The sequence below is a fragment of the Phyllobates terribilis genome, unplaced genomic scaffold, assembly GCF_046119375.1.
Source record: "Phyllobates terribilis strain yellow unplaced genomic scaffold, ASM4611937v1 Scaffold_499__1_contigs__length_1316695, whole genome shotgun sequence".
In the NCBI taxonomy this organism is placed as follows: Eukaryota; Metazoa; Chordata; class Amphibia; order Anura; family Dendrobatidae; genus Phyllobates; species Phyllobates terribilis.
In genome coordinates this window covers 849645-870122 of record NW_027363259.1, presented here as the reverse complement: position 1 = coordinate 870122, position 20478 = coordinate 849645, and the positions used below count along the sequence as shown (strand labels likewise).

The 20478-nt window shown below is 44.0% G+C and overlaps 9 non-coding genes and 1 pseudogene across 9 annotated transcripts; all 10 read right to left on the bottom strand.

The window, feature by feature from the left end:
- LOC141230408 (U2 spliceosomal RNA) lies at positions 1 to 78 on the bottom strand (annotated as a pseudogene).
- A 1115-nt stretch (positions 79 to 1193) lies between these two features.
- LOC141230756 (U2 spliceosomal RNA) lies at positions 1194 to 1384 on the bottom strand. Its single transcript, XR_012297206.1, has one exon. It is a non-coding gene; the product is annotated as a U2 spliceosomal RNA (small nuclear RNA).
- A 1115-nt stretch (positions 1385 to 2499) lies between these two features.
- Positions 2500 to 2690, bottom strand: LOC141230755 (U2 spliceosomal RNA). The gene has a single exon (XR_012297205.1). It is a non-coding gene; the product is annotated as a U2 spliceosomal RNA (small nuclear RNA).
- Positions 2691 to 3802: 1112 nt separating this feature from the next.
- LOC141230753 (U2 spliceosomal RNA) lies at positions 3803 to 3993 on the bottom strand. The gene has a single exon (XR_012297204.1). It is a non-coding gene; the product is annotated as a U2 spliceosomal RNA (small nuclear RNA).
- Positions 3994 to 5108: 1115 nt separating this feature from the next.
- LOC141230751 (U2 spliceosomal RNA) lies at positions 5109 to 5299 on the bottom strand. Its single transcript, XR_012297202.1, has one exon. It is a non-coding gene; the product is annotated as a U2 spliceosomal RNA (small nuclear RNA).
- Positions 5300 to 12144: 6845 nt separating this feature from the next.
- Positions 12145 to 12335, bottom strand: LOC141230750 (U2 spliceosomal RNA). The gene has a single exon (XR_012297201.1). It is a non-coding gene; the product is annotated as a U2 spliceosomal RNA (small nuclear RNA).
- Positions 12336 to 13450: 1115 nt separating this feature from the next.
- LOC141230749 (U2 spliceosomal RNA) lies at positions 13451 to 13641 on the bottom strand. Its single transcript, XR_012297200.1, has one exon. It is a non-coding gene; the product is annotated as a U2 spliceosomal RNA (small nuclear RNA).
- Positions 13642 to 14756: 1115 nt separating this feature from the next.
- On the bottom strand, positions 14757 to 14947 carry LOC141230748 (U2 spliceosomal RNA). Its single transcript, XR_012297199.1, has one exon. It is a non-coding gene; the product is annotated as a U2 spliceosomal RNA (small nuclear RNA).
- Positions 14948 to 16062: 1115 nt separating this feature from the next.
- LOC141230747 (U2 spliceosomal RNA) lies at positions 16063 to 16253 on the bottom strand. The gene has a single exon (XR_012297198.1). It is a non-coding gene; the product is annotated as a U2 spliceosomal RNA (small nuclear RNA).
- Positions 16254 to 17368: 1115 nt separating this feature from the next.
- LOC141230360 (U2 spliceosomal RNA) lies at positions 17369 to 17550 on the bottom strand. Its single transcript, XR_012296893.1, has one exon. It is a non-coding gene; the product is annotated as a U2 spliceosomal RNA (small nuclear RNA).
- Between the last annotated feature and the right edge of the window lie 2928 nt (positions 17551 to 20478).

Genomic DNA, 20478 nt, shown 5'->3' with positions numbered 1-20478 from the left:
CAAGTGTAGATCGTAGCTCTTGTGTTCTTATAAGAACAGATACTACACTTGATCTTAGCCAAAAGGCCGAGAAGCGATAACCAGAATTGGTTTCAAACTACGGAGCCACCCAAGGATCCTGAAAAGTCCATTTGTGGAGATGAGCTCCTGGACTCCCGTTAAGAAGACATGTTGTCAACCTCTAGATCCCTTACATGCCTGCACTTTTCGGCTTGCTGCTGCTGCAATCCACGCGTTTTAGATCTGCATAACTCCACCTCTTTAAACACAGCACCTTCACCCCCTGCTGTTCCCACCCGCCTCAACACCGTTGGAAGGGAGGAGAACCAATTAAGGCGGGGGGTGGGGTGGAACGAGCAGCTGTCTACCCTTAGCAGGAGGGCTCCTGATTACATACCTCTCCTGCTGCTGCTGCTGCTGGCTGTCCAGCAGCAGACTGAAGGTGGCTGCTGCTGTGCACAGGTATATAAAGGCTCAGAGCCTATTATGACACGCGCAGCCAGCGTTCCATTGCCACATTCCATCTACTGCAGGCAGGATACCTGGCTGGCTGAATGTCGCTGAGAAGCTCACAGAGACCGCCATAAGCAACAGTTTAACAGAATGCCACAGACTAATCAACCAAACTTTTTGGGTTGGGTTCTCTTTTATAGTCTGCAGGCATTAAATGAAAGAAGTCAGTGTTCCAGCAGAAGGAGACAACGTTTCAGAAAAGGCATTGTAGCAAACCAAAAAAGAAATTTTAAGCGCAGCAGAGTAACCAGCGCACATACCTGTTAGCTCAGGTGAGTTTAAAAGGCTGCTGTTGATAACAAGGGCATTTGCTAAATAGATGGTGTGTGTGCAACAATATACTGAAAGGTCAATTATATTGTGCAGCTTATCTCACCACCTGTAGTTATTTAGGTGAAAGCTCCAAAATGCTTGCCTAATATGTCTGTTTATCCAAAAGGAAGTAAAAAGGGAGAGCTAGAAAGATAGCATTGCATCACATTACATGGCAATGCAATGCACAGTTGCTGAAGTTGAACCAAAATGAGCTTGTAATCTGGCTTCTGCAACTTTGAACATGAAAAATCCAATGAGGAGAAGAAAAGCAAAGCCAAAGAGTCCATCCCCAAATCCGACAAACAAGCAAAATGAACAAAAAACATTGAATTCAATTCTTTCTGATTTTAGAAACTGCATTAAAGAAGGGGTGCACCGGTCCTGGAGATACTGCAATACCAGGTCAATGCGTGGAGTGGACAGAGCAAGCTCTTTTTCCATCTCCCTGTTCTAAAAATCCATTTAATATATGGTCCCCAGATAGGGGACGTATCAGATATTAAACTGATAAGAACAGATACTACACTTGATCTTAGCCAAAAGGCCGAGAAGCGATAACCAGAATTGGTTTCAAACTACGGAGCCACCCAAGGATCCTGAAAAGTCCATTTGTGGAGATGAGCTCCTGGACTCCCGTTAAGAAGACATGTTGTCAACCTCTAGATCCCTTACATGCCTGCACTTTTCGGCTTGCTGCTGCTGCAATCCACGCGTTTTAGATCTGCATAACTCCACCTCTTTAAACACAGCACCTTCACCCCCTGCTGTTCCCACCCGCCTCAACACCGTTGGAAGGGAGGAGAACCAATTAAGGCGGGGGGTGGGGTGGAACGAGCAGCTGTCTACCCTTAGCAGGAGGGCTCCTGATTACATACCTCTCCTGCTGCTGCTGCTGCTGGCTGTCCAGCAGCAGACTGAAGGTGGCTGCTGCTGTGCACAGGTATATAAAGGCTCAGAGCCTATTATGACACGCGCAGCCAGCGTTCCATTGCCACATTCCATCTACTGCAGGCAGGATACCTGGCTGGCTGAATGTCGCTGAGAAGCTCACAGAGACCGCCATAAGCAACAGTTTAACAGAATGCCACAGACTAATCAACCAAACTTTTTGGGTTGGGTTCTCTTTTATAGTCTGCAGGCATTAAATGAAAGAAGTCAGTGTTCCAGCAGAAGGAGACAACGTTTCAGAAAAGGCATTGTAGCAAACCAAAAAAGAAATTTTAAGCGCAGCAGAGTAACCAGCGCACATACCTGTTAGCTCAGGTGAGTTTAAAAGGCTGCTGTTGATAACAAGGGCATTTGCTAAATAGATGGTGTGTGTGCAACAATATACTGAAAGGTCAATTATATTGTGCAGCTTATCTCACCACCTGTAGTTATTTAGGTGAAAGCTCCAAAATGCTTGCCTAATATGTCTGTTTATCCAAAAGGAAGTAAAAAGGGAGAGCTAGAAAGATAGCATTGCATCACATTACATGGCAATGCAATGCACAGTTGCTGAAGTTGAACCAAAATGAGCTTGTAATCTGCCTTCTGCAACTTTGAACATGAAAAATCCAATGAGGAGAAGAAAAGCAAAGCCAAAGAGTCCATCCCCAAATCCGACAAACAAGCAAAATGAACAAAAAACATTGAATTCAATTCTTTCTGATTTTAGAAACTGCATTAAAGAAGGGGTGCACCGGTCCTGGAGATACTGCAATACCAGGTCAATGCGTGGAGTGGACAGAGCAAGCTCTTTTTCCATCTCCCTGTTCTAAAAATCCATTTAATATATGGTCCCCAGATAGGGGACGTATCAGATATTAAACTGATAAGAACAGATACTACACTTGATCTTAGCCAAAAGGCCGAGAAGCGATAACCAGAATTGGTTTCAAACTACGGAGCCACCCAAGGATCCTGAAAAGTCCATTTGTGGAGATGAGCTTCTGGACTCCCGTTAAGAAGACATGTTGTCAACCTCTAGATCCCTTACATGCCTGCACTTTTCGGCTTGCTGCTGCTGCAATCCACGCGTTTTAGATCTGCATAACTCCACCTCTTTAAACACAGCACCTTCACCCCCTGCTGTTCCCACCCGCCTCAACACCGTTGGAAGGGAGGAGAACCAATTAAGGCGGGGGGTGGGGTGGAACGAGCAGCTGTCTACCCTTAGCAGGAGGGCTCCTGATTACATACCTCTCCTGCTGCTGCTGCTGCTGGCTGTCCAGCAGCAGACTGAAGGTGGCTGCTGCTGTGCACAGGTATATAAAGGCTCAGAGCCTATTATGACACGCGCAGCCAGCGTTCCATTGCCACATTCCATCTACTGCAGGCAGGATACCTGGCTGGCTGAATGTCGCTGAGAAGCTCACAGAGACCGCCATAAGCAACAGTTTAACAGAATGCCACAGACTAATCAACCAAACTTTTTGGGTTGGGTTCTCTTTTATAGTCTGCAGGCATTAAATGAAAGAAGTCAGTGTTCCAGCAGAAGGAGACGTTTCAGAAAAGGCATTGTAGCAAACCAAAAAAGAAATTTTAAGCGCAGCAGAGTAACCAGCGCACATACCTGTTAGCTCAGGTGAGTTTAAAAGGCTGCTGTTGATAACAAGGGCATTTGCTAAATAGATGGTGTGTGTGCAACAATATACTGAAAGGTCAATTATATTGTGCAGCTTATCTCACCACCTGTAGTTATTTAGGTGAAAGCTCCAAAATGCTTGCCTAATATGTCTGTTTATCCAAAAGGAAGTAAAAAGGGAGAGCTAGAAAGATAGCATTGCATCACATTACATGGCAATGCAATGCACAGTTGCTGAAGTTGAACCAAAATGAGCTTGTAATCTGGCTTCTGCAACTTTGAACATGAAAAATCCAATGAGGAGAAGAAAAGCAAAGCCAAAGAGTCCATCCCCAAATCCGACAAACAAGCAAAATGAACAAAAAACATTGAATTCAATTCTTTCTGATTTTAGAAACTGCATTAAAGAAGGGGTGCACCGGTCCTGGAGATACTGCAATACCAGGTCAATGCGTGGAGTGGACAGAGCAAGCTCTTTTTCCATCTCCCTGTTCTAAAAATCCATTTAATATATGGTCCCCAGATAGGGGACGTATCAGATATTAAACTGATAAGAACAGATACTACACTTGATCTTAGCCAAAAGGCCGAGAAGCGATAACCAGAATTGGTTTCAAACTACGGAGCCACCCAAGGATCCTGAAAAGTCCATTTGTGGAGATGAGCTCCTGGACTCCCGTTAAGAAGACATGTTGTCAACCTCTAGATCCCTTACATGCCTGCACTTTTCGGCTTGCTGCTGCTGCAATCCACGCGTTTTAGATCTGCATAACTCCACCTCTTTAAACACAGCACCTTCACCCCCTGCTGTTCCCACCCGCCTCAACACCGTTGGAAGGGAGGAGAACCAATTAAGGCAGGGGGTGGGGTGGAACGAGCAGCTGTCTACCCTTAGCAGGAGGGCTCCTGATTACATACCTCTCCTGCTGCTGCTGCTGCTGGCTGTCCAGCAGCAGACTGAAGGTGGCTGCTGCTGTGCACAGGTATATAAAGGCTCAGAGCCTATTATGACACGCGCAGCCAGCGTTCCATTGCCACATTCCATCTACTGCAGGCAGGATACCTGGCTGGCTGAATGTCGCTGAGAAGCTCACAGAGACCGCCATAAGCAACAGTTTAACAGAATGCCACAGACTAATCAACCAAACTTTTTGGGTTGGGTTCTCTTTTATAGTCTGCAGGCATTAAATGAAAGAAGTCAGTGTTCCAGCAGAAGGAGACAACGTTTCAGAAAAGGCATTGTAGCAAACCAAAAAAGAAATTTTAAGCGCAGCAGAGTAACCAGCGCACATACCTGTTAGCTCAGGTGAGTTTAAAAGGCTGCTGTTGATAACAAGGGCATTTGCTAAATAGATGGTGTGTGTGCAACAATATACTGAAAGGTCAATTATATTGTGCAGCTTATCTCACCACCTGTAGTTATTTAGGTGAAAGCTCCAAAATGCTTGCCTAATATGTCTGTTTATCCAAAAGGAAGTAAAAAGGGAGAGCTAGAAAGATAGCATTGCATCACATTACATGGCAATGCAATGCACAGTTGCTGAAGTTGAACCAAAATGAGCTTGTAATCTGGCTTCTGCAACTTTGAACATGAAAAATCCAATGAGGAGAAGAAAAGCAAAGCCAAAGAGTCCATCCCCAAATCCGACAAACAAGCAAAATGAACAAAAAACATTGAATTCAATTCTTTCTGATTTTAGAAACTGCATTAAAGAAGGGGTGCACCGGTCCTGGAGATACTGCAATACCAGGTCAATGCGTGGAGTGGACAGAGCAAGCTCTTTTTCCATCTCCCTGTTCTAAAAATCCATTTAATATATGGTCCCCAGATAGGGGACGTATCAGATATTAAACTGATAAGAACAGATACTACACTTGATCTTAGCCAAAAGGCCGAGAAGCGATAACCAGAATTGGTTTCAAACTACGGAGCCACCCAAGGATCCTGAAAAGTCCATTTGTGGAGATGAGCTCCTGGACTCCCGTTAAGAAGACATGTTGTCAACCTCTAGATCCCTTACATGCCTGCACTTTTCGGCTTGCTGCTGCTGCAATCCACGCGTTTTAGATCTGCATAACTCCACCTCTTTAAACACAGCACCTTCACCCCCTGCTGTTCCCACCCGCCTCAACACCGTTGGAAGGGAGGAGAACCAATTAAGGCAGGGGGTGGGGTGGAACGAGCAGCTGTCTACCCTTAGCAGGAGGGCTCCTGATTACATACCTCTCCTGCTGCTGCTGCTGCTGGCTGTCCAGCAGCAGACTGAAGGTGGCTGCTGCTGTGCACAGGTATATAAAGGCTCAGAGCCTATTATGACACGCGCAGCCAGCGTTCCATTGCCACATTCCATCTACTGCAGGCAGGATACCTGGCTGGCTGAATGTCGCTGAGAAGCTCACAGAGACCGCCATAAGCAACAGTTTAACAGAATGCCACAGACTAATCAACCAAACTTTTTGGGTTGGGTTCTCTTTTATAGTCTGCAGGCATTAAATGAAAGAAGTCAGTGTTCCAGCAGAAGGAGACAACGTTTCAGAAAAGGCATTGTAGCAAACCAAAAAAGAAATTTTAAGCGCAGCAGAGTAACCAGCGCACATACCTGTTAGCTCAGGTGAGTTTAAAAGGCTGCTGTTGATTAGTGTTGAGCCACCCCCGTAGTGTTCGGGTTCGGTTCGGTTCGTCGAACACCGGGATGTTCGAGGAACTGTTCGTCGAACTGTTCGTCGAACACCTTAGAACACCGTCGAACACCGTTAAAACCAATGGCAGGCAAACAAAAACACATAGAAACACATAGAAAACACCTGCAAAGGTGTCCAAAAGCTGACAAACTGCTCAGAAGACACTCTGTTTAAAAAAGCCGGCCGGCAAATTCAGCAGCGGCATACACCGGTACCCGACAATTTAGACAAGAAGGAATAGAGCATCACACATAGATTAGATAGATAGAAACATGTCAGTCACACATATAAGAAGCACAGTGACAGTGTTGGTTACTGCATTTGTCATTTAGTGTAAAGGATTTATTAAAAAAAATATTAGTGTTTTCATGCACCGTCTCTTTAAAAAAGCCGGCCGGCAATTCAGCATCTGTACCCGACAATTTAGAACAGAAAGAATAGAGCTTCACACATAGATTAGATAGATAGAAACATGTCAGTCACATATATAATAAGTACAGTGATAGTGTTGCTTACTGTACTTGTCATTTAGTGTAAAGGATTTATTTAAAAAAATAATAGTGTTTTCATGCACTGTCTCTTTAAAAAAGCCGGCCGGCAATTCAGCAGCGGTACCCGACAATTTAGAACAGAAAGATAGAGCATCACACATAGATTAGATAGATAGAAACATGTCAGTCACATATATATGAAGTACAGTGATAGTGTTGGTTACTGTACTTGTCATTTAGTATTAAAATAAAGGATTTATTATTAAAAAAATTGGCGTGGGGTTCCCCTTAATTTTAGGCTCTAGCGGAGGTTAAGCAGACGGCTGGGGCAGATGTTTGAAGCCTGGGAAGGGGGTAATACCCACGGAGCTTCCCAGGCTACTAATATCAGCCCCCAGCTGAATACATAGCCTTTACTAGCTATTAAAATGGGGGACACCCCAAAAAAAATGACGTGGGGTCCCCCCTAATTTAATAGCTAGCAAAGGCTAGGCAGACAGCTGGGGGCTGATATTAATAGCCCAGGAAGGGAGCCATGAATATTGGCCCCCTCCCAGGCTAGAAACACCAGCCGTCAGCCGCCCCAGAAATGGCGCATTCATAGGATGCGCCAATTCTGGCACTTAGCCTCGCTCTTCCACGCTGCCCTGGTGCGGTGGCAGGGGGTAATAGGGTTGGGGTTGATGTCAGCTTATAATGCCAGCTGACATCAAGCCCAGGTTAGTAATGGAGAGGCGTCTATAAGACACCCCCATTACTAACCCCATAGTCAAAGTTAAAAAAAACACAAACACCCAGAATAAAGTCCTTTAATTGAAATAAAGACACAATCCTTTATTGTTCTAAATTAAACCATACCTACCATCACGCCCATTCCAGCTGAAGCCAACAATCTCCTGCAATAAAAGAAAAATAATAAACCAACCTCATCCTTACCTTTCCATGGTTCCCACGACAGCTTCAGCTCTGCTACATCGAGATGACAGGCTGGACCGCAGCAGAACGCCGCCATCCAGCCTGTCATCCCGCAGACACTGAGAAGCGCAGGCTTGCTTGCGCTGCTCAGCGTCTCTCTGTGACGACATCCAGATGAGCCGAGTTCATGTCCAATGAACTCGGCTCACCTCATGCACGTCACTGACAGCGTGGGAAAATTCTCACGCTGAAGCGCTGATTGCAGGAGAATTTTCCCACGCTGTCAGTGACGTGCAGGAGGTGAGCTGAGTTCATTGGACATGAGCTCACCTCATGCACATCACTGACAGCGAGGGAGAATTCTCCTGCACTCACCGCTTCAGCTTGAGAATTTTCCCACGCTGTCAGTGACGTGCATGAGGTGAGCCGAGTTCATTGGACATGACCTCGGCTCATCTGGATGCCGTCACAGCGAGACAGTGAGGAGCGCAAGCATGCCTGCGCTTCTCAGTGTCTGCGGGATGACAGACTGGATGGCAGCGTTCTGCTGCGGTCCAGCCAGTCATCTCGATGTAGCAGAGCTGAAGCTGTCGTGGGAACCATGGAAAGGTAAGGATGAGGTTGGTTTATTATTTTTCTTTTATTGCAGGAGATCGTTGGCTTCAGCTGGAATGGGTGTGATGGTAAGTATGGTTTAATTTAGAACAATAAAGAATTGTGTCTTTATTTCAATTAAAGGACTTTATTCTGGGTGTTGTGTTTTTTTTAAATACTTTACTAGAAATTCATGGCGGTCATGTCTAATACTGGCGTGACCCCATGAATTTTGGGCTTGGGGCCAGCTGATAATACCAAGCTGGCCCTAACCCCTTTATTACCCAGTGAGCCACCGCACCAGGGCCCTGGATGAGTTGGGTACAGCGCCAGAAGATGGCGCTTCTATGAACGCGCCATTTTCCGGGGTGGCTGCGGACTGCAATTTGTAGCGGGGGGGGGCCCAGAAAGCTTGGGCCTCCCTGCGCTGCAGATTCCAGCCCCCAGCTGCCTAGTTGTACCTGGCTGGACACAAAAATAGGGCGAAGCCCCACGTACTTTTTTTTTAATTATTTCATGAATTTCATGAAATAATTAAGAAAAAAAGGCCTTCCCTATATTGTTGTGTCCGGCCAGGTACAAATAGGCAGCTGGTGGTTGGGGGCAGCCCGTTCCTGCCTGCTGTACCTGGCTGGACACAAATATAGTGCGAAGCCCCACTTCAATTTTTTTTAATTATTTCATGAAATTCATGAAATAATTAAGAAAAAAAGGGCTTCCCTATATTGTTGTGTCCGGCCAGGTACAAATAGGCAGCTGGTGGATGGGGGCAGCCCGTTCCTGCCTGCTGTACCTGGCTGGACACAAATATAGTGCGAAGCCCCACGTCAATTTTTTTAAATTATTTCAGGAAATTCATGAAATAATTTAAAAAAAATTGACGTGGGGCTTCGCACTATATTTGTGTCCAGCCAGGTACAGCAGGCAGGAACGGGCTGCCCCCAACCACCAGCTGCCTATTTGTACCTGGCCGGACACAACAATATAGGGAAGCCCTTTTTTTCTTAATTATTTCATGAAATAATTTAAAGAAAATTGACGTGGGGCTTCGCCCTGTTTTTGTGTCCAGCCAGGTACAACTAGGCAGCTGGGGGCTGGAATCCGCAGCGCAGGGAGGCCCAAGCTTTCTGGGCCACCCCCGCTGCAAATTGCAGTCCGCAGCCACCCCGGAAAATGGCGCGTTCATAGAAGCGCCATCTTCTGGCGCTGTACCCAACTCATCCAGGGCCCTGATGCGGTGGCTCACTGGGTAATAAAGGGGTTAGGGCCAGCTTGGCATTATCAGCTGGCCCTAAGCCCGAAATTCATGGGGTCACGCCAATATTAGACATGACCACCATGAATTTCTAGTAAAGTATTTAAAAAAAACACAACACCCAGAAAAAAGTCCTTTAATTGAAATAAACACACAATTCTTTATTGTTCTAAATTAAACCATACTTACCATCACGCCCATTCCAGCTGAAGCCAACGATCTCCTGAAATAAAAGAAAAATAATAAAGCAACATCATCCTTACCTTTCCATGGTTCCCATGACAGCTTCAGCTCTGCTACATAGAGATGACTGGCTGGACCGCAGCAGAACGCTGCCATCCAGCCTCTCATCCCGCAGACACTGAGAAGCGCAGGCTTGCTTGCGCTCCACAGTGTCTCTCTGTGAGGGCATCCAGATGAGCCGAGTTTATGTCCAATGAACTCGGCTCACCTCATGCACGTCACTGACAGCGTGGGAAAATTCTCCTGCACTCAGCGCTTCAGCGTGGGAGAATTCTCACACTGAAGCGCTGAGTGCAGGAGAATTCTCCCACGCTGTCAGTGACGTGCAGGAGGTGAGCTGAGTTCATTGGACATGAGCTCACCTTATGCACGTCACTGACAGCGTGGGAAAATTCTCCTGCACTCACCGCTTCAGCGTGAGAATTTTCCCACGCTGTCAGTGACGTGCATGAGGTGAGCCGAGTTCATTGGACATGAACTCGGCTCATCTGGATGTCGTCACAGAGAGACGCTGAGCAGCGCAAGCAAACCTGCGCTTCTCAGTGTCTGCGGGATGAGAGGCTGGATGGCAGCGTTCTGCTGCGGTCCAGCCTGTCATCTCGATGTAGCAGAGCTGAAGCTGTCGTGGGAACCATGGAAAGGTAAGGATGAGGTTGCTTTATTATTTTTCTTTTATTGCAGGAGATCGTTGGCTTCAGCTGGAATGGGCGTGACAGTAAGTATGGTTTAATTTAGAACAATAAAGGATTGTGTCTTTATTTCAATTAAAGGACTTTATTCTGGGTGTTTGTGTTTTTTTTAACTTTGACTATGGGGTTAGTAATGGGGGTGTCTTATAGACGCCTCTCCATTACTAACCTGGGCTTGATGTCAGCTGGCATTATAAGCTGACATCAACCCCAACCCTATTACCCCCTGCCACCGCACCAGGGCAGCGTGGAAGAGCGAGGCTAAGTGCCAGAATTGGCGCATCCTATGGATGCGCCATTTCTGGGGCGGCTGACGGCTGGTGTTTCTAGCCTGGGAGGGGGCCAATATTCATGGCTCCCTTCCTGGGCTATTAATATCAGCCCCCAGCTGTCTGCCTAGCCTTTGCTAGCTATTAAATTAGGGGGGACCCCACGTCATTTTTTTGGGGTGTCCCCCATTTTAATAGCTAGTAAAGGCTATGTATTCAGCTGGGGGCTGATATTAGTAGCCTGGGAAGCTCCGTGGGTATTACCCCCTTCCCAGGCTTCAAACATCTGCCCCAGCCGTCTGCTTAACCTCCGCTAGAGCCTAAAATTAAGGGGAACCCCACGCCAATTTTTTTAATAATAAATCCTTTATTTTAATACTAAATGACAAGTACAGTTAGCAACACTATCACTGTACTTCATATATATGTGACTGACATGTTTCTATCTATCTAATCTATGTGTGAAGCTCTATTCTGTCTGTTATAAATTGTCGGGTACCGCTGCTGAATTGCCGGCCGGCTTTTTTAAAGAGACAGTGCATGAAAACACTATTATTTTTTTTGATAAATCCTTTACGCTAAATGACAAGTACAGTAAGCAACACTGTCACTGTACTTCGTATATATGTGGCTGACATGTTTCTATCTATCTAATCTATGTGTGAAGCTCTATTCTGTCTGTTATAAATTGTCGGGTACCGCTGCTGAATTGCCGGCCGGCTTTTTTAAAGAGACGGTGCATGAAAACACTATTATTTTTTTTGATAAATCCTTTACGCTAAATGACAAGTACAGTAAGCAACACTTTCACTGTACTTCATATATATGTGACTGACATGTTTATATCTATCTAATCTATGTGTGAAGCTCTATTCTTTCGGTTCTAAATTGTCGGGTACCGGTGTATGCCGCTGCTGAATTGCCGGCTTTTCATGTTTCACTGTGAGCACTGTTCCCATCGATTTGGGCAACCACTGTAATGCCACAACCACCATGGCTGTGGCATTACAGTGAGTGGCAGACAATCCCTGCATGATTGGTGCTCTAAATAGCGCCAGACATGCAGGACACGCTTTTGGTGCACGAACAGTTATCGAACATAACCTCGAACAGCCGAATTTTTTGCAAATCGTTCGGGTTCGTGGAACAACTCGAACACCGCCCAAAACAGCTCGAATTTGAGATTGGCGAACAGTTCTAGTCGAACACCGCTCATCTCTACTGTTGATAACAAGGGCATTTGCTAAATAGATGGTGTGTGTGCAACAATATACTGAAAGGTCAATTATATTGTGCAGCTTATCTCACCACCTGTAGTTATTTAGGTGAAAGCTCCAAAATGCTTGCCTAATATGTCTGTTTATCCAAAAGGAAGTAAAAAGGGAGAGCTAGAAAGATAGCATTGCATCACATTACATGGCAATGCAATGCACAGTTGCTGAAGTTGAACCAAAATGAGCTTGTAATCTGGCTTCTGCAACTTTGAACATGAAAAATCCAATGAGGAGAAGAAAAGCAAAGCCAAAGAGTCCATCCCAAAATCCGACAAACAAGCAAAATGAACAAAAAACATTGAATTCAATTCTTTCTGATTTTAGAAACTGCATTAAAGAAGGGGTGCACCGGTCCTGGAGATACTGCAATACCAGGTCAATGCGTGGAGTGGACAGAGCAAGCTCTTTTTCCATCTCCCTGTTCTAAAAATCCATTTAATATATGGTCCCCAGATAGGGGACGTATCAGATATTAAACTGATAAGAACAGATACTACACTTGATCTTAGCCAAAAGGCCGAGAAGCGATAACCAGAATTGGTTTCAAACTACGGAGCCACCCAAGGATCCTGAAAAGTCCATTTGTGGAGATGAGCTCCTGGACTCCCGTTAAGAAGACATGTTGTCAACCTCTAGATCCCTTACATGCCTGCACTTTTCGGCTTGCTGCTGCTGCAATCCACGCGTTTTAGATCTGCATAACTCCACCTCTTTAAACACAGCACCTTCACCCCCTGCTGTTCCCACCCGCCTCAACACCGTTGGAAGGGAGGAGAACCAATTAAGGCGGGGGGTGGGGTGGAACGAGCAGCTGTCTACCCTTAGCAGGAGGGCTCCTGATTACATACCTCTCCTGCTGCTGCTGCTGCTGGCTGTCCAGCAGCAGACTGAAGGTGGCTGCTGCTGTGCACAGGTATATAAAGGCTCAGAGCCTATTATGACACGCGCAGCCAGCGTTCCATTGCCACATTCCATCTACTGCAGGCAGGATACCTGGCTGGCTGAATGTCGCTGAGAAGCTCACAGAGACCGCCATAAGCAACAGTTTAACAGAATGCCACAGACTAATCAACCAAACTTTTTGGGTTGGGTTCTCTTTTATAGTCTGCAGGCATTAAATGAAAGAAGTCAGTGTTCCAGCAGAAGGAGACAACGTTTCAGAAAAGACATTGTAGCAAACCAAAAAAGAAATTTTAAGCGCAGCAGAGTAACCAGCGCACATACCTGTTAGCTCAGGTGAGTTTAAAAGGCTGCTGTTGATAACAAGGGCATTTGCTAAATAGATGGTGTGTGTGCAACAATATACTGAAAGGTCAATTATATTGTGCAGCTTATCTCACCACCTGTAGTTATTTAGGTGAAAGCTCCAAAATGCTTGCCTAATATGTCTGTTTATCCAAAAGGAAGTAAAAAGGGAGAGCTAGAAAGATAGCATTGCATCACATTACATGGCAATGCAATGCACAGTTGCTGAAGTTGAACCAAAATGAGCTTGTAATCTGGCTTCTGCAACTTTGAACATGAAAAATCCAATGAGGAGAAGAAAAGCAAAGCCAAAGAGTCCATCCCCAAATCCGACAAACAAGCAAAATGAACAAAAAACATTGAATTCAATTCTTTCTGATTTTAGAAACTGCATTAAAGAAGGGGTGCACCGGTCCTGGAGATACTGCAATACCAGGTCAATGCGTGGAGTGGACAGAGCAAGCTCTTTTTCCATCTCCCTGTTCTAAAAATCCATTTAATATATGGTCCCCAGATAGGGGACGTATCAGATATTAAACTGATAAGAACAGATACTACACTTGATCTTAGCCAAAAGGCCGAGAAGCGATAACCAGAATTGGTTTCAAACTACGGAGCCACCCAAGGATCCTGAAAAGTCCATTTGTGGAGATGAGCTCCTGGACTCCCGTTAAGAAGACATGTTGTCAACCTCTAGATCCCTTACATGCCTGCACTTTTCGGCTTGCTGCTGCTGCAATCCACGCGTTTTAGATCTGCATAACTCCACCTCTTTAAACACAGCACCTTCACCCCCTGCTGTTCCCACCCGCCTCAACACCGTTGGAAGGGAGGAGAACCAATTAAGGCGGGGGGTGGGGTGGAACGAGCAGCTGTCTACCCTTAGCAGGAGGGCTCCTGATTACATACCTCTCCTGTTGCTGCTGCTGCTGGCTGTCCAGCAGCAGACTGAAGGTGGCTGCTGCTGTGCACAGGTATATAAAGGCTCAGAGCCTATTATGACACGCGCAGCCAGCGTTCCATTGCCACATTCCATCTACTGCAGGCAGGATACCTGGCTGGCTGAATGTCGCTGAGAAGCTCACAGAGACCGCCATAAGCAACAGTTTAACAGAATGCCACAGACTAATCAACCAAACTTTTTGGGTTGGGTTCTCTTTTATAGTCTGCAGGCATTAAATGAAAGAAGTCAGTGTTCCAGCAGAAGGAGACAACGTTTCAGAAAAGGCATTGTAGCAAACCAAAAAAGAAATTTTAAGCGCAGCAGAGTAACCAGCGCACATACCTGTTAGCTCAGGTGAGTTTAAAAGGCTGCTGTTGATAACAAGGGCATTTGCTAAATAGATGGTGTGTGTGCAACAATATACTGAAAGGTCAATTATATTGTGCAGCTTATCTCACCACCTGTAGTTATTTAGGTGAAAGCTCCAAAATGCTTGCCTAATATGTCTGTTTATCCAAAAGGAAGTAAAAAGGGAGAGCTAGAAAGATAGCATTGCATCACATTACATGGCAATGCAATGCACAGTTGCTGAAGTTGAACCAAAATGAGCTTGTAATCTGGCTTCTGCAACTTTGAACATGAAAAATCCAATGAGGAGAAGAAAAGCAAAGCCAAAGAGTCCATCCCCAAATCCGACAAACAAGCAAAATGAACAAAAAACATTGAATTCAATTCTTTCTGATTTTAGAAACTGCATTAAAGAAGGGGTGCACCGGTCCTGGAGATACTGCAATACCAGGTCAATGCGTGGAGTGGACAGAGCAAGCTCTTTTTCCATCTCCCTGTTCTAAAAATCCATTTAATATATGGTCCCCAGATAGGGGACGTATCAGATATTAAACTGATAAGAACAGATACTACACTTGATCTTAGCCAAAAGGCCGAGAAGCGATAACCAGAATTGGTTTCAAACTACGGAGCCACCCAAGGATCCTGAAAAGTCCATTTGTGGAGATGAGCTCCTGGACTCCCGTTAAGAAGACATGTTGTCAACCTCTAGATCCCTTACATGCCTGCACTTTTCGGCTTGCTGCTGCTGCAATCCACGCGTTTTAGATCTGCATAACTCCACCTCTTTAAACACAGCACCTTCACCCCCTGCTGTTCCCACCCGCCTCAACACCGTTGGAAGGGAGGAGAACCAATTAAGGCGGGGGGTGGGGTGGAACGAGCAGCTGTCTACCCTTAGCAGGAGGGCTCCTGATTACATACCTCTCCTGCTGCTGCTGCTGCTGGCTGTCCAGCAGCAGACTGAAGGTGGCTGCTGCTGTGCACAGGTATATAAAGGCTCAGAGCCTATTATGACACGCGCAGCCAGCGTTCCATTGCCACATTCCATCTACTGCAGGCAGGATACCTGGCTGGCTGAATGTCGCTGAGAAGCTCACAGAGACCGCCATAAGCAACAGTTTAACAGAATGCCACAGACTAATCAACCAAACTTTTTGGGTTGGGTTCTCTTTTATAGTCTGCAGGCATTAAATGAAAGAAGTCAGTGTTCCAGCAGAAGGAGACAACGTTTCAGAAAAGGCATTGTAGCAAACCAAAAAAGAAATTTTAAGCGCAGCAGAGTAACCAGCGCACATACCTGTTAGCTCAGGTGAGTTTAAAAGGCTGCTGTTGATAACAAGGGCATTTGCTAAATAGATGGTGTGTGTGCAACAATATACTGAAAGGTCAATTATATTGTGCAGCTTATCTCACCACCTGTAGTTATTTAGGTGAAAGCTCCAAAATGCTTGCCTAATATGTCTGTTTATCCAAAAGGAAGTAAAAAGGGAGAGCTAGAAAGATAGCATTGCATCACATTACATGGCAATGCAATGCACAGTTGCTGAAGTTGAACCAAAATGAGCTTGTAATCTGGCTTCTGCAACTTTGAACATGAAAAATCCAATGAGGAGAAGAAAAGCAAAGCCAAAGAGTCCATCCCCAAATCCGACAAACAAGCAAAATGAACAAAAAACATTGAATTCAATTCTTTCTGATTTTAGAAACTGCATTAAAGAAGGGGTGCACCGGTCCTGGAGATACTGCAATACCAGGTCAATGCGTGGAGTGGACAGAGCAAGCTCTTTTTCCATCTCCCTGTTCTAAAAATCCATTTAATATATGGTCCCCAGATAGGGGACGTATCAGATATTAAACTGATAAGAACAGATACTACACTTGATCTTAGCCAAAAGGCCGAGAAGCGATAACCAGAATTGGTTTCAAACTACGGAGCCACCCAAGGATCCTGAAAAGTCCATTTGTGGAGATGAGCTCCTGGACTCCCGTTAAGAAGACATGTTGTCAACCTCTAGATCCCTTACATGCCTGCACTTTTCGGCTTGCTGCTGCTGCAATCCACGCGTTTTAGATCTGCATAACTCCACCTCTTTAAACACAGCACCTTCACCCCCTGCTGTTCCCACCCGCCTCAACACCGTTGGAAGGGAGGAGAACCAATTAAGGCGGGGGGTGGGGTGGAACGAGCAGCTGGCTACCCTTAGCAGGAGGGCTCCTGATTACATACCTCTCCTGCTGCTGCTGCTGCTGGCTGTCCAGCAGCAGACTGAAGGTGGCTGCTGCTGTGCACAGGTATATAAAGGCTCAGAGCCTATTATGACACGCGCAGCCAGCGTTCCATTGCCACATTCCATCTACTGCAGGCAGGATACCTGGCTGGCTGAATGTCGCTGAGAAGCTCACAGAGACCGCCATAAGCAACAGTTTAACAGAATGCCACAGACTAATCAACCAAACTTTTTGGGTTGGGTTCTCTTTTATAGTCTGCAGGCATTAAATGAAAGAAGTCAGTGTTCCAGCAGAAGGAGACAACGTTTCAGAAAAGGCATTGTAGCAAACCAAAAAAGAAATTTTAAGCGCAGCAGAGTAACCAGCGCACATACCTGTTAGCTCAGGTGAGTTTAAAAGGCTGCTGTTGATAACAAGGGCATTTGCTAAATAGATGGTGTGTGTGCAACAATATACTGAAAGGTCAATTATATTGTGCAGCTTATCTCACCACCTGTAGTTATTTAGGTGAAAGCTCCAAAATGCTTGCCTAATATGTCTGTTTATCCAAAAGGAAGTAAAAAGGGAGAGCTAGAAAGATAGCATTGCATCACATTACATGGCAATGCAATGCACAGTTGCTGAAGTTGAACCAAAATGAGCTTGTAATCTGGCTTCTGCAACTTTGAACATGAAAAATCCAATGAGGAGAAGAAAAGCAAAGCCAAAGAGTCCATCCCCAAATCCGACAAACAAGCAAAATGAACAAAAAACATTGAATTCAATTCTTTCTGATTTTAGAAACTGCATTAAAGAAGGGGTGCACCGGTCCTGGAGATACTGCAATACCAGGTCAATGCGTGGAGTGGACAGAGCAAGCTCTTTTTCCATCTCCCTGTTCTAAAAATCCATTTAATATATGGTCCCCAGATAGGGGACGTATCAGATATTAAACTGATAAGAACAGATTTTTTTCTTTTTCATTTTGTTCTTATATTTCAGTTGTTATTTCTCTTCTAATATTTCTCTTGCCTTATAATCTGTTCATGCTACATGGTTCCACAGATGAAAGTTCCATAGACTCTTGGCTCTTTTTTTCCCAATTCTCTTCAGATCTAACAGGTAATAAATATATATTTCACTTAGTGCTAATTTTATGCATTCACTTTCACTTATAAAATCTCTTTTAAAAAGCAATATGTTTCGGACTTTCCATAGCGCATTCTTTATTCCATTTATCATTATCCAAATGACTCTTTCTTTTTCTTTTGATTGACATGTAAAATTTCCATATAAAACTACTTCGTGATTTAAAAACTTAAGACCAGTAACAAACTTTAAGAGACTTCCAACTTCTTTCCAGACATTTTGGGCATAAAAACAGTTCCAAAAGGTGTGTAAAACTGTTTCCTCTCTAACACAGCCTGTTCTAGGGCATCTTGCAGTATTGCACAATCCCCTTCTGTGTTGAAAAAATCTAACAGGAACACATTCTTGCACTATTGCCCATGCCAAGTCTTTATATTCATTTGTTAGATAAGGTGCATAAGTCATTCTCCAAATTCTTCCACTTTTAGTGTATGTAAAGTTTGCCACTGCTGTCATCGTTTCTTTTCTCTTTGTCTCTAGAGCCAGTCTTCTTGAATTTGACAGCATCTCCACATCTACTTCAGGTAAGTTATAAAGTCTAATTGTTTTTTCTAGTAAGACATATTGTTTTGGCGGTGTAATTAGGACAGGAGAATTTGGGGGCAATGTTATCCACTTTCTTTTCCTAAAGATATCTCCAGCTGCATATCTTAAGTAGAAAGACCAATGAGTTCTTAGATTGGTCATTTTGAAGCAAAAACTAAAGAACTTTAGGTACAAAAATTTTTTGATATTTGGGATATTCTTTCCACCATATTTATGCTGCTTGTACATTGTCTCTCTTCGAACCTTCTCCATTTTTGATCCCCACAGAAAAAGAAAAATTTGTCTCTGGAGAAACTTTACTGTGTTCTCATTTGGGGGGTACACCATACTTAAAAACAACATTATCGGCAACAACAAAGACTTAATGATCAAGTTTTTACCTTCCATTGATAATTTTCTGAGTTTCCATAAACTTATCTTCTTTTGCATTTTCTCCTTCACCAACTGCCAACTTTCTTCTCCATCATTCTTTTTTGTAAACACAACACCTAAAATTTTGATCTTATCACTTCTTATTTTAAGTTGAGGAATCTGCGCATCTGACCAATCACCGAATCCAAGACATTCGCTCTTCTCCAAGTTCAGTTTGAAGGCAGATGCTAAACAGAAAAAATCAGTAGTTCTTACTGCTCTTCTCAGCGATTGTTCTGAGTCGCACAGGATCGTGATGTCATCCATGTACCCCAGTGACTTAGTACTTAGTCCATTTCCACCTGGTATGGGTACACCTTTCACCATCTTATCTTTCCTCAACATTGCCAGTAGAGGCTCGATTGCGCAGATAAAGAGCAGAGGCGAAAGTGGGCATCCTTGTTTGACGCCCGACTTTAGAACAACTTCTGAAGATAAAAAACCATTAATTAAAATCCTGCTAAAACTTCCATCATATAAAAGTGCAATGTGCTTAATAAAAACATCCGGGAATTTCATTTTCTTTAACACAGAATACAGGTACTTATGAGAGACTCTGTCGTACGCTTTCTGGAAATCAAGGGACAGAAGAGCTAGCTTTTGCTTCCTCTCTTGCTGATACCAAATTGCGTCCCGTATAATATTCAAGTTTTCTGCAATTGTACGACCAGGCACACCACATACCTGATCAGGATGCACGACCTTCTCTATCACCTTCTTCATTCTGTTCACCATGATTTTTGCCATAATTTTATAATCTACGTTGAGTAACGTGATTGGTCTCCAGTTCTCTAGATTAGTCTTATCTCCTTTTTTAAAAAGCAGGGTGACCACACCACTTCTCCAAGATTCAGGCAATTTGTCACATAAAAAGACAGCTTTAAAAATCTCAAACAGGTCGTCTTTTAAAATCTCCCAAAAAGTAAGATAAAATTCAATTTGTAGTCCGTCAGTACCCGGTGTTTTTCCTCTAGAAAAGCTTTTGATTGCACTTAGCAGTTCTTCTTCACAGATATCTTCAATCAACAACTCTTGATCTTGCTTTTCAAGGTGATTCTGCAATGAATTAAGAGCATCAGGTAAAAAATCAGCGTCAATTTTCTTTTCGCTAAAAAGATTTTGATAAAAAGTTTGCGCTTTGTCCAACAGTCCATCTTTAGTTGTTTCACCATCAAGTTCTTTAATTAATTCTTTGCGTTCTAAAGATTTTTTGAAAAAGAACCTGGAACATGTTTCATTTTTTTCCATATGTTCTACCTTGGCGTTGAAAATTATTTCTTTGCCTTTCTGTTCAATTGCTTTTTTAATGTCTTCTTTGACTTGTAAAATAACATCCTCCATATCTATCCCTGCATTTCTGAGTTTGTAACCTGTTTGCAGTTTTGTATTCAGGTCTTTAAACCATTTCTGATTCTGTCTGGCCTTCCTTTTGCCAGCTAAGAGAAAAAAATGTCTAATTTGAGACTTCACATACTCCCACCATTCTAGAATTCTTTTGTAATAATGTTTTTTCCCCTGTAGTTTTTTATAAAATTTCAAAAATTCCTCTTTTATACTTTCATCTTCCAGCAGCAGAGTGTTCAACTTCCAGACACCTCGCCCTTTCTCTAGACTGGGCAATTCCAAGTGAGTAATTAACGTTTTGTGGTCAGAAAAGATGTTACCTGTTAGATCCACTTTATTCACTTTAAAACTCTGTGATGTCAGAACAAAGTCAATTCTTGATTTTAGAAGATTGTTCTCCCAAGTGTATCCTGGTTCAGAGGTATTCTTTACTCTCCAGACATCATTCAGGCAAGTATCGTCGATTAGATTTTTT